Genomic DNA, 13694 nt, shown 5'->3' with positions numbered 1-13694 from the left:
TGAGAGGCACAGATCAGCGCAATGGTCAATATCTTTTCCCAAAGATAGGGGAGTCTAAAACTAGAGGGCATAGTTTTAAGGTAAGAGGGGAGAGATATAAAAGGGTCCAGAGGGGCAATTTTTTCACACAGAGGATGGCAAGTGTCTGGAACGAGCTGCCAGAGGTGGTAGTGGAAGCAGGTACAATTTTGTCTTTTAAAAAACGTTTAGACAGTTACGTAGGTATGATGGGTATAGAGGGATATGGGCCAAATGCTTGCAGTTGGGACTAGCTTAGAATTTTAAAAAAGGAGTGACATGGATAAGTTGGATCAAAGATGACTCTATGACTCTATGAACAACCCGATCTTCTAACATTCAGGGTAAGTATAAGTTACATGTGACTTAACAGGTGAACTGTGGTCAAACAAACCAATCGACAAAATAAATGCTCAATGTATCCAAAACAGATTGCATAGATTCCTCAACAACCGCACTCCCTCGTGAGTCACACTGTGAGTCATTCAGTTTCATCTTATCCCTTTCACAAGAGTTTCCAATCTTCAGCTTCGAAGATCTCACCTTGGCATTCCCTCCAGAGCCACTCGTACACAGACAGCTTCAACAACAGCCCATCTCCTCGGCTTTGACTCTCACCTTCGGAGAATCTGTTGCCCTGGATTTCCAAATACACTCCAGCACCCATTTCCAAGCACAGTTTTAGATCTGCAGCCTTGCCACAGCTGGACACCTACGCTCTAAAGGAGCATCAAATCAATTGCCCTGTTTACATCAAGTCCTGCAGCCCTTTCTTTAACATGGAACCTGATCCTGTTTTCTTATCTTAACTGGAACTTATTTCTGAACCCTGGCTTTGTCTTTAAAGAGAAATCCAAGGCAAATGTCTCAAATGTAGAGATCAGAAACTTTATGAGAAAGATAAAGGATGAGAGTTTCCAGCCTCATTCACCCCAAAACCGGAAAATCCCCCTCGAGGTCAATGGACCTTTCTATGTCTGCCCTTCGCTCACTATGATTCCTGTGGCAGGTGGATTGGGAAAACTCAGTGAATTTCAGTGAAACTGGTTGGCTCGCTGTGTGATAAACGTCTGGTAAAATCTACTTGGTCACGTCTGTCATTGACTTCATAGTGTGATGGGCTTGACCACAGTTGGCCAATTGGTTCACAGGTACTGCATTGTACTGAATATTGTACTTGTATGAAATAGCTATGATAAATTGTTTTCCCTTTCTGAATGTGTGTGTGTCTATGAAGATATTGCTGAGGTGAATGAATCGTGAATATTTGAATCATTTTATGTGTTTGTATCAAGATCTTTCCAACTTTTTGTCTGGTGTGATTTATTCAACAAGAAAAATGAACTAAAGGTTTTATTCTTTGTGTTAAAAGTTCGTCAGCTGATTCCTGTGAATCTGTTCAGTAATTTTCCTCCACGGTTTCTAAAAAAGGAAATTAGTACCTATCAATTCAGCTTTCACTCTTTTCCAGTGTTAACATTGGCCAGGATTATAACACAATCACTAACTTTTTTTTTAAATGTAAGATTAAAAATGAATACACACGATTCGGAATGGTTGTATAAGGATGTGCATGTTATTGATGTTTTTCTCTTTTAATCCACAGGTGATTCGGTCCGCCTTGTTGTCTAACAAGGAGCTTACACGCGGTGGGTCATACGAGGGCTGCTCTTGGATGTTTCGAGAGTTGCCTAGTGCTTCATGTCGTTAGTGTGTGCTTAAACTGGATCAGATGCTGGGCAAGACGACAGCTCAGTGACTATCGCTGATTGCTGTGCAGACACATGGATTTGGGCCGGTGTCTGTGGGAGTTTGCGCATTCTCCCCGTGCTTGCGTGGGTTTTCTCCGGGTGCTCCGGTTTCCTCCCAAACCCCAAAAATGTGCTATTAGGCTGATTGGCGTAACAAATTGTCCCTAAATTAGTTTCCCTCAATGTGGAATGCCATAAGCATAGACAAGGGTCATGGGTGGAGAGAGGACTCACAATGTTGAAATGGCGGCGAGGGCTCATTGGGCTGAAGGCCCTGTTTCCCGGGCTGTGTTGTTCTTTGTTCTTTGGAATAGCCTGGGGAGTATCAGTTACCAATGTGAATTCAGAGCTGAGAGGTTGTTCAAAATGTTCTTCCCAGCATTGTCATCCTCAAGAAGAGAAAGACCATCCCCTAACTAATTCCTTATTCATGCCAAGAGGATTGTTAAAAGCCAACAGAATCTGCCCCCGCACACTTCACAACCTCGAATGGGCCAGTGATTAACACACAGCCAGATAGGAAGGGCCAGCCAGCTATAGACAGCAACATGATAACAGTTTAAAGGAGTTTTGTAGAGACAATCCAGGAGAACCGGGGAGGAAGGTACCCGCTATCCGGTCACCGGCTGCAGATTTACCCCCCCATCCAGGACAAACCACATCACCGAGGCCTGGGGGGTCAATGCAAAGGGAACTGCCATTGCCCAAACAGCAGCAGCAGTAAGATGTGAAGTGGAAGCCTCCCTTCCCCCAGCTGGCTTACACACTGACCAGCCAGCTATAGACAACAACATGATAACAGTTTAAAGGAGTTTTGTAGACACAATCCAGGAGAACACTGCAGGCCTACACTGTGGTCAACTCTCCAATTGCCCTCAGGGATGGACAATAAATGCCGGCCCCCTGCATGGGGGGCCCACATCCCATGCACAAATAAAAAACACACTTGTTCACCATTCTCAGCACCTGTACTGAGCAGGCAGGAATGGGAGATGTAATTACTGGTTACTGTGGTAACCAGAAAGTAAATTCAATGGATCACTGTGATGTACCTTGTGTGTGGGTGAAGAGAGTTAGCATGATTTCTGCCCTTGTGAGCTGGTTTGCTCCTCATTTTCAGCCCACACTGCGAGTTAACAACAATGTGAAAAAGAGAACCTCAGTGCAGAATCTTCCACAGCCACAGGAATTGTAGGGGACACAGACCATGCGTAGGTCCGTTGATATCGAGCAGATATTTTCCAGTTTTGGGGTGAGGGTGGCCAGAAAATCCCACTCTCAATGTGTAATTCTCTCCTTGTCAAAACAGCCTCTCCGTTGGCGAGTCCTCAACTGTGCCTCCTCGAGGTGAACTCCAGCCCCAGGCTGAAGCTTCAGAGGAACTCAGAGGAGGTTTGGCTCCCAGACATGCACAGTACAGGTCCATTAACATGTGGGCACACTCATGAATCAAATACTCAGCTACTGGGGAATTATTCCTACGTGGATACTTCAAGAGGGGAGTAAACCCCAGTAAACCTGCAGCCTAAAGACGGACTGCTGGTCTTGTTCTGAACCTCCTGCAACCAGGCCAGAACCAAACACAATGCTCTACGTTCCTTTAGACTCAAGCAGGGAGGATGAGCTGATCAGGTTACTCACGGTCTCCATACGTTCCTAGGGCAGGCCGTAGCCTAGTGGTATTATCACCAACTATTAGTCTAGAAACTCAGCTAATGTTTGGGGGAGCCGAGTTCAAATCCCATCGCAGCAGATGGTGGAATCTGAATTAAATAACCAATATCTGAAATTAAGAATCTACTGATGACTGTGAAACTATTGTTGATTGTAGGAAAAAACATCTAGTTCATTAATGTCCTTTAGCTAAGGGGAATCTGTAGGTTTCCTGGATTACCTGGTCTGGCCTACATGCACCTCCAGAGCCACAGTAATATGGCTGACTCTCAACTACCCTTGGGCCACTAGGGATGGCAATAAATGCTGGTCCAGCCAGCGGTGCCCATGAAAGACTGAAAAAAACCATTATGAGAGGACGCTCCATTTTTACTGCAGGGTGTTAACACAACAGGCTATCACACTGCGAAAAGCATTAACTCACTGAGTTAAGGAAAGGTCAGCAATGAGAAAGGAAATAAGATGAAGAGAGGGATTGATAGAGTGGACGTGCAGAGACTATTTCCTCAGGTGGATGTAGCTGTTACTCGGGGGCATAACTATAAGGTTCATGGTGGGAGATATAGGAGGGATGTCCGAGGTAGATTCTTCACTCAGAGAGTGGTTGGGGTGTGGAATAGACTGCCTGCTGTGACAGTGGAGTCGGACACTTTAGGAACTTTCAAGTGGTTATTGGATAGGCACATGGAGCACACCAGAATGATAGGGAGTGGGATAGCTTGATCTTGGGTTTAGGCATAGCTCAGCACAACATCAAGGGTTGAAGGACCTGTACTGTGCTATGTTCTATGAGAGATAGCAGAGATTGCAAATCACAGGGGAGACAATCTGTTCCAGCTGAAGTTAGAGACTCACCGAGCCTGACATCACAATTACAAGATTAAAGGGTAAAAACTATTAGAGTGATTAAAGAGAAACTAAAGCTGGTCTCTAAGGAACAACAAAATGAGAAAGAATTGGATAGACATGTCACAGGTAGCTTTGGCGTCTTTGTTCAATAGTATCCCATGATGCAATTGCATTGCTCTGCACGCTCCTTCACGTCATTCCAGCTTTTGGGAATGAAGAAGTGAACATCACTGATACTGGGAGAACTCTCGTTAACACTTTAGTGAGGAAGACATCACTGTGCAGCTTGAGGGCAGGGGTAGGGAGTGGTCATGGTGGGTGGATATGTCACAGGATGGGAGATATTTTAGGTTTTGTTACTGAGGAGTGTATCAGACTTTGGGTCAAATGCTCCAGTCTCCAGATGGTTGGGATTTTCAAGTGGAGTGTCAATCCATCAGTTATTGTTGTTCCTCAGCTGATCTGGGCCTTGGTTTGAACGAGGGCCTGTTGGGCAACAACATCAGAGTCAGGAATCCCTGTACCATCAAACCAATGAGCAGAGAATTCAACTCTGTCCCCTTCTCGTCTGAATATATCATCTTATATTCCAGGCTGTGACTAAGATGAATATTGAGAGAGGGGAGATTAATGATGGAATCTTTGTGCATTGAAGAATTGACAGAATTATGTACAAGGCCAGTCCTAGGAAGATAATTGAATGTTTATCAAATATGAAGCTGGTATGAATATCAAAGAGGGTGAGTTTTATTAAATTTCAATCTCTTGTAATATATTCCAACCACTGAACTAAATGTGGATCTTATTTGGCTGATTGTTTGCACTTGAGCTAATAGAAAGCTCCGTTCTTTCATCAATCAAGGTTAGTAATGTTTGGCCAAGCCTCAGTGTGAAAGGATTTGGAAAGCTGAATTCAAAATCATTTTGTGCAGTAAAATAAGGCCTTCACATTAATTGTTGTGAAAAGTTTTTCGACATGTTAATGTTGTGAAAGGGTCTTGGTAAACATAAGTCTTTCCTCGCTGGAGAGACCTTGCAATTGTGAAGGTCAGTTCCCCATAAGGCAAGAATAAGACAATAACTCCTATCTTTCCAGAATGTGGGGTTTTTCTATAGATTAGGGGCAATAACTCAAAAATATTAAGAGGAAACCAGGTTAACTCAAAGAAGGCATATGGAATGTTCTCCTTCATTGGCAGAGGTATAGAATATAAAAGTAAGTATATAGGGGGTGATTCTCCCATCCTGCTGTGCAGTGGGCCAGGAGAGTCCAGTGGTGCCCAATGCCCAGGATCCATACTGGGCATCCCAGCCCACTGGTGCCTCCCAGTGCCAGGTTTCCGGCAACATCACCTTCACACCGGCAATCATTTCCTCGGATGGTGATGGCTAACACGAGGGGACATAGCTTTAAATTGAGGGGTGGTAATTACAGGACGGATGTCAGAGGTAGGTTCTTTACTCAGAGGGTAGTAAGGGCGTGGAATGCCCTGCCTGCAGCAGTTGTGGACTCGCCAACTTTAAGGGCGTTCAAATAGTCAGTGGATAGGCACATGGATAACATTGGAATAGTTTAGGTTAGAGGGTCATTAGATTGGTTCCACTGGTCGGCGCAACATCGAGGGCCGAAGGGCCTGTACTGCGCTGGAATGTTCTATGTTCTATCAGCTGGGAGGCGCATAGATTATGGAAATACTCATTACCATATATTTTAAATGTGATTAGTATGCACAGCACTGAAGTCTTGGGCCTCCTAGCATTCCACCCACCCCCCTTGCCCAACAGGAATTAGAGTAGTTCCCCACTTTTGGGGAGCTCATAGCCTGACTGTGTTGGAGTGAAAGGGAGGCAATCAGAGCCCCATAAAGTATTGGGTGGCGAGAGGTGGTACCCCTTGGACATTGGCACCTTGGCAGTGCCAGCCTGTGCCCCCAGCACAACCCAAGGGGCACCTTAGAACTGGCAGCAGTGCCAATGGGGCAGGGCCAATGGGGGTGGTGCCTCCTGGGTGGAGCTGGGGTGTCCCGTCACCCATCTGGATCAGGATCAGTGGGGGAGGGAGGGAAGCCAGTGACTGGGGCTGGCTATCGGGTGGGGTTAGGCCCCAGCCACTGAATTCAGAGCTGAGTCACACTGGAGCACTCTGCAGTGTGCAGAGTGTGGGAGGTTCATTTTAAAACTACCACTGGAAAAAAAAGCATGACTTTCTCCAGTTTTCATGTGAATTTGACACACAGAATTCCAGCCATAATGCTGAGTTTGTATAAGAAACTGTGAGGCCACAACTGGAGTTTTATGCAGTTCTGGTCACCTAATTACAGGAAGGGTGTAAACACTCTGGAGAGAGAGTGCAGAAGAGGTTTACAAGAATGGACTGGAAAAGTGTAGCTATGAGGAGAGATTGGAGAGGTTGGGGTTATTCTCCTTGGAACAAAGAAGGCTGAGGGGTGACTTGATAGAGGTGTACAGATTTAAAAGAGGAAGAGATAGAGTAGATCGGATAAAATTGTTTCCCTCGGAGAACCAGGGCAACATTGATTCAAGCTAAGTGGCAGTAGGTATAGAGGGGACATGAGGAAAAATATTTTAACGCAAAAGGTGTCTGGAACTTGCTGCCCGAGTTGGTGATGGAGGCAGAGACCTAAAACTCTTTTTAAAAGTACCTGGGTCTGCCCCTTAAGTGCTGTCAGCTACAGGGCTCGGGGCCAGGTGGGACTAGAAAGGGCATCTGCGTATCCTCAGGCTGGCATGGACAAGATGGAGTGAATGGCCTCCTTTTGTGCACTAATTTTTCTACGATTCTAACCAGAGATTCAGGATTATATGTGAGTTTTAGAAAACCAAAAGGAAATGCTATGAAGATAAGTTTTGATTCTAACGAAAGAAGCAGCTGGTTGAAATGCCTCAACCCACTCAGAGCAGGCAGATTGGTGAGGAGGGCACAGGGGGAGGGGGCTCATAGCAGCAAATAACACAAGGATGTGGATAATGTGAGGGAGGCAGGGGAACAGGAGGCTACAGAGGCAGATAACTCAGAGGGAGCCTTGGGATTTGTGGCAAGGAGATCCTGCTGCAATTAAAAATGGGATTTATTTCCATCAAATTGAGAGGTGCAGGGGTGGGAACGGCTATTAGAAGCTTCAGGGGGAGATCACGAGAAGACAGTGGGAGCAGGGGCAGAAGTTGCAGGTTTGGAGAGATCATTGGGATTAGATTGTGTGTGTGTGTGTGTGTGTGTGTGTGCGCAGGTGGGTATTTGTATATTCAGGGTGAATGTTGTCTAAGAGAACTCACGGGTTGAGACAGACTTCAGAATGTTGGGGGTGGGGGAGAGGCCAAAAAGTATTCCATGGAAAGATCTCTTGCTGCTCCTGGCCCACAAGCTGTGCTGGAAAATCATTTGCTGTACTTACTGGATCTAGATGCACCTGCCTCCCTTTAGCTGCTGGGTTTCCCTAACCCTGGGAAGCACACAACCGTTAAAAATTCGTGCTTATTATTAACAGTATATCACTGGCCCACCGCTCAAAACAGAATTAATCACCCAGTCCCGAATCTGCCTCCATCAAAACTGGAACTGGGCATGTCGAAGGCAGACAGGGTTATTTTTGTGCTAGATGACCTTCTGAGTTATCTGCCTCTATAATCTCCTGTTCCCCGGCTCCTCTACATTATCCACATCCTTGTGCTATTTGCTGCTACGAGCCCCCTCCTCCTGGTCCATCATTGAGGAGAGGTTAAAATTCCTCCCAGGGTTTCTAATATCAATGTAGGTACTTAGAACATAGAACATAACAGCGCAGTACAGGCCCTTCAGCCCTCGATGTTGCGCCGACCAGTGGAACCAATCTAATGACCCTCTAACCTAAACTATTCCAATGTTATCCATATGCCTATCCACTGACCATTTGAACACCCTTAAAGTTGGCGAGTCCACAACTGCTGCAGGCAGGGCATTCCACGCCCTTACTACCCTCTGAGTAAAGAACCTACCTCTGACATCCGTCCTATAATTACCACCCCTTAATTTAAAGCTATGTCCCCTCGTGTTAGCCATCACCATCCGAGGAAAAAGGCTTTCACTGTCCACCCTATCTAACCCTCTGATCATCTTGTATGCCTCAATTAGGTCACCACTTAACTTTCTTCTCTCTAACGAAAACAACCTCAAGTCCCTCAGCCTTTCCTCATAAGACCTTCAGTACCTATGTGGTGGAAAGAGAAGAGAAAAAGCTGTAAGATGGCAGGGAGCTTATTAAGTTACATAATTAAGTTACGTAAGGTTTTCAGGACACCATGATTTTGGAAAGATGCAAAGGCATTAAAAAGGGAGCAGAGAATATGACCAGGGATGAGGTTGGAAAAGTCTGAACTATTTCCCAGGAACAGAAAGAGCTGACGTCATCAAGGTTTCAGGATGATAAGAAAGAGAGAAAGAATATTCCCTCTAGAAAGTATAAAAATCCCTGCCAATTGAGCTGAAGTAGACATGAGGAGAAATATTTTAACACAGAAGTGGAATCGTGAATGGAATCAGCTGCCGTCGGTGGTGGTGGAGGCGAACTTGCTGGGGTCTTTTAAAAGACTTCTGGATGAGTATATGGGATTTAATGGGATTGGGAGTTACAGGTAGCTCTATGGCTTGGTAGGTATAGATGTGATCGACACAACTTGTGGGCCGAAGGGCCTGTTTGTGCTGTAGTGTTCTATGTTCTATGTAGAACTATTGGGATCTGGAATGCTCTGTTTGAAAGGTGCTGGGAAGCCGATTCCATAAATAAGTTTCAAAGGAAAAATTTACAGAGTTACCGAGAAAGTCATGGGCAATGTGAGGCTAAGCACAACATCTCTTAAAAGAACTAGCACAGGCACAATGGGCCAAATGGCCCCCTCTGTGCTATAAGTTTCTATTCTATGATTTAGGTAATTGGGTTTCTCACTGGATGATAATGTGAAAATGAGTGTGATATTTAAATATCACAAAGACTAGAGCAATCTATTGAAAATTATTAATGTTTGAAGTCAGAAATGAAAATTGTCAGTTAGGATGAAAATTGATTAAAATAAGTAATCATTTGAAAAATTCCAAGTAAATTCCGTTTCAACCGCAGTAAATTTATGCAAGCAGCAATTTTAGGATTTTTCATTTTATGGAGGATAACATAACTCGTTGTTTAAATATGTTCAGGAGAGAGTGTGGACTCAGTCAGAGACCTGGGAATGGGTGAGGTGCAAACATGTGAGAGGTAAGAATTTAAAACTTTCAGATCCAAACCCAGCTCCAAGTCAAACACTGGCTGGTCATGATGTGGATAACCAATCCAATCTGAGGAGACAGCTTGATGACAGCAATCCTTTCAGAAGCCCGTACATCTCCATTTTAACACGTGGAGGCCCCCGGACACAGAGCAGGGTAAAATGAAGGAAGAACGGTTAGATCCATGAGGAATCTATCTCTGCAGATCTCCTTGTGGTCCAAGAGCAGCTGCAGTGTTTCCCTCAGGGCAACTTACACTTGGTTGTCCATCAACTCGCCACCCCCCTCAATCAGTGATATTGGACTGCCACTCCCAAGTCATTTCCCATTGGCCAATCACCAGGAAAATGTTCTGTCATCAATAATATGAAGCATTCATGGGATCTGCAGATGTGTGACTCACAGGAAGAGTTAGTCTTCTGACAGAGCAAAAATTCCAATAAAGTAGCAACTTTCCAATAATTAATGATAAATAATAAATGAACTTCTCCAGGAACCAAATCCTTTCTGTATTTTTAAGATGTTTTCTTGGACACAGGTGTTATTGGTGAAATCTCTTTTTTCCCTGAGAAGACTGTGATAGATCATAGAACATAGAACATTACAGCGCAGAACAGGCCCTTCGGCCCACGATGTTGCACCGACCAGTTAAAAAACAATGACCCTCGAACCTAAACCAATCCCTTTCCATCCATAAACTATCCACGGATCTCTTAAACGCCCCCAAACTAGGCGCATTTACAACTGCAGCAGAACTGATTAACTTGCTCGGCTATTCCAAGGACAGTCAACCATCTTTATCATAAAATCAGTGCATAAGGAGGCCATTCTGCACCAACTTTTACCTAGGATCACCCAGTAACTCCACATGTTAACCTTAGGATACTAAGGGGTAATTTCGCACAGCCAATCAACTTAACCCACACATCTTTGGACTGTGGAAGGAAACTGGAGCACCTGGAGGAAACCCACACAGACACAGGGAGAACGTGCCAACTCCACACAGACAGTCATCCAAGGCCAGAATTGAACACAGGTACCTGGCACTTTGAGGCAGCAGCGCTAGCCACTGCCATCATATCATTCCATGTGTGGAATTTATACGGAATTCTAGTCACATCTAGGTCCAGACCAGGTTTTTATAATGATCTGACAGCTTTAACTAATGCCAGCTTTTCAAATAACATTTTTTTTAAACTAATCACAGATTCTCAAACTGTTCTGGTTACTCATCCACTAACCAGTCTGCTTGTCCAACTCGGTTTCATATTGGTAAGCTGCAGTAACGTTGAAATGTTTGTTTGTAAATGATATCACTGATTTATCTATCGGAGAAGGATTATTCCAACAGATACAAGGGAAAGGGAAATCAGACAGGTGGTCATTAATAATTCAACAACCACTCCTCTTAAGCTTGGATCACCTCAGTAACACACGTGTAACTGGAGGGACCTTAAACCTTGCCCCATACATAAAGGATGAGGACATGATTTGAATGATTGCTGCATCAACTTCGCCTGAAGGAAAAGGAGAATACAGAATAAAAATGTCACTGTTAGTATAATGGTGCTGAAAACTCAGGACACAGCTGCATGAAGGAGTGACCTGGAGATACATTCCCACAACGTCACACCCCAGAGCTCCCATGTGAACAAATAAAATAATCGTTTTGATGATTAAACTGGGATTAACGAGGTTAGGGAGGAGATATGAGAACTGGAATAGATTGATACAGTATTTAAAACTCCAGCCAAAGATGTTGGTTAATCATGAGGGAATGGTATTTGGAGAAGATTGCTGTAGGATAAAAATCTGTCAGATTAATAATAATGTGAGTAACATCCAGGCTGTGAGTAAAGGGGTTCATTCAACACCCTAAAAGATAAGTGATAATTATTTTTCAAAGCGATGAATTTTGGAGGGCCAGGAAATGTTAATAATCTGGAATTAGTTGTATTTGAAAAACGTATTTTCAGAAGAATGATTATCAAAAAATAAAAGCAATCTCTCGCAATACAATGCTCAGTGGTTTAGATTTTCTAGTGAATTTAGCTCGATTCATATGTATCTGAGGTTTTTTTTGTTGGAAGTAGAAATGGTTAGGCCAGCAATAATTGCCCTTTGCTAATTGCCCTTGTGAGGGCAGTTTAAGAGTCAATCCAGCGTCACGTGTAGGCCAGACCAGGTAAGAACGGCAGATTTCCTTCCCTAAAGAACATTCGTGAACCAGATGGGTTTTTCCGACAATGGTTTCATGGTCGTCATTTCAGTTTTAATTCCAGATTTTTATTGAGTTCAAAGTTCACCGTCTGTGGGGGGTAGAGCCCTTGTCTATGTTTAAGACTGAGATACATAGATTTTTGACAGTAAGAGAAACTAAGGTTTTGGAGAAAGGCCACGCAAGTGGATGTGAGGAATTACGGACCAGCCATAATCCTATTGAATGGCAGAGCCTGCTTGAGGGGCCAAGTGGCCTACTTGTGTTCCTATTTCTTACCGAGTTATACAGTGGTGGGATTTGATCTTCTGTATACTGCCTGCTGCAGTTGTAAATGCGCCTAGTTTGGGGGCGTTTAAGAGATTGGTGGATAGGTTTATGGACGAAAAGGGACTGGTTTAGATTAGTGGGTCAATGTTTTTTTTTAAAAATAAGACTGGTCGGCGCAACATTGTGGGCCGAAGGGCCTGTTCCGCGCTGTAATGTTCTATGTTCTATGTTCTATACTGCTCTGGATCTCTGGGTTACCAGTCCAGTGACAATGTCACTATGGCACCACTGCCCCATTAAATTTACCTACTGAATAGATGATGACAGCTCAAAAAAAGGTAAAGATTGGAAATGTTGACTGGATTTAATTAAGGATTGTTGAAGGTTAGTGCTTTTTGCCTCAGAGATGTTGGGGGCGATTCTTTCAAAAAAAATGCAAAATCTCAAATTTGTGTAAAAACTGGAGTAAATCCTGCAGGTTTTGTTTCAGCAGGATTTTTTTAAAAATCTCCCACATTCTGTTCATCACAGTGAGTTCGAGCTTCAATCGCGCCAAAAATAATCAGTGACGGGACCGGCAGCCTAGCGCTGAGTGGGTTACTGTGTATGTGTTGGTCTGTCAGTGCCGAGAGCGGTGCATACGCATGGCCCCTGTCTGTTGTCCACTCAATCGCTGGCCAGCCCAGTGTCCAGGCCAGCCTCGAACCCCACCCCTGCCCCAACCCTGTCCCCGCCTGCATCGATCTCACCTATCCACCCCTCCCCACAATCACCCCTCCCCACGATGACCCCCACCACTGGCAGTCCCACAACTCCCTTCTCCACAGTGCTGACTGCACCCCCTCCATGTATCCTCAGCACCCCCGTCCCGAAGACCAGCCCCAATTGCTGGGCTGCCTCCTCCCCCATCGATCCCGAGGGCAGATTGGCAGTGAGATCCCCCCCACCCCTACTGATTGCCCCCAAAGCCCTGCTCCCATCAGGTGCCATCCCATTAGGCCATACCCCCTATACACTGCCCCATTACAGGTGGGCAGTGACAAGATGCCCCCCCAGGCATTGGGATTTTGTCCCTTTGATGGTGCCAGGGGGTCCAGGTTGGCACTGCCAAGGTGCCAATGCCCAGGTCCACCCCCCGTACCCGACCCTCTGGGGGACCTCGATTGCCCCCCCCTTCGTTTCAGCAGAGGTGGACTGCCAGCTCCCTGCAAGTGGGGAGCTCCTGTAAACCCCACTGGAGTGAAATATTCCTGGCGGGGTGGGAGAGGCCAACAGGCCTGGAGACTTCAGTCCCGAGCCCGCTAATTGTAGTGAAATTACATGCAAATTACCTGATGCACAATGTATTAAGCTCCACACCTATTTCTGATGTGGACCTGACGGTGCTGACTATCTGCCACTGGGTAACAGGCTCAGGGCCGGCGCCCAGCGCCAATCCGAGATGGTGCCAGAGTGAGGCAACTTCATGTAAGCTGTGTCCAGCATCCCGTCTAATTCTATCTTTTACTCTCGTTCTCTACTTCTAAAACTTCATTCTAACTCTTTCAAACTCTCTAACAGTGCTTTAATTCTGCACTCTCTTGTTTCCTTCTCAATGAATGTTTTGTCTGTATAGCGCGCAAGAAACAATACTTTTCACTGTATCCCAATACATGTG

Source organism: Carcharhinus amblyrhynchos, unplaced genomic scaffold (assembly GCF_965287045.1).
Source record: "Carcharhinus amblyrhynchos unplaced genomic scaffold, sCarAmb.v2.hapA scaffold_41, whole genome shotgun sequence".
Lineage (NCBI taxonomy): Eukaryota > Metazoa > Chordata > Chondrichthyes > Carcharhiniformes > Carcharhinidae > Carcharhinus > Carcharhinus amblyrhynchos.
The sequence above is the reverse complement of the archived record's forward strand: the minus strand, read 5'-3'. Positions refer to the sequence as shown.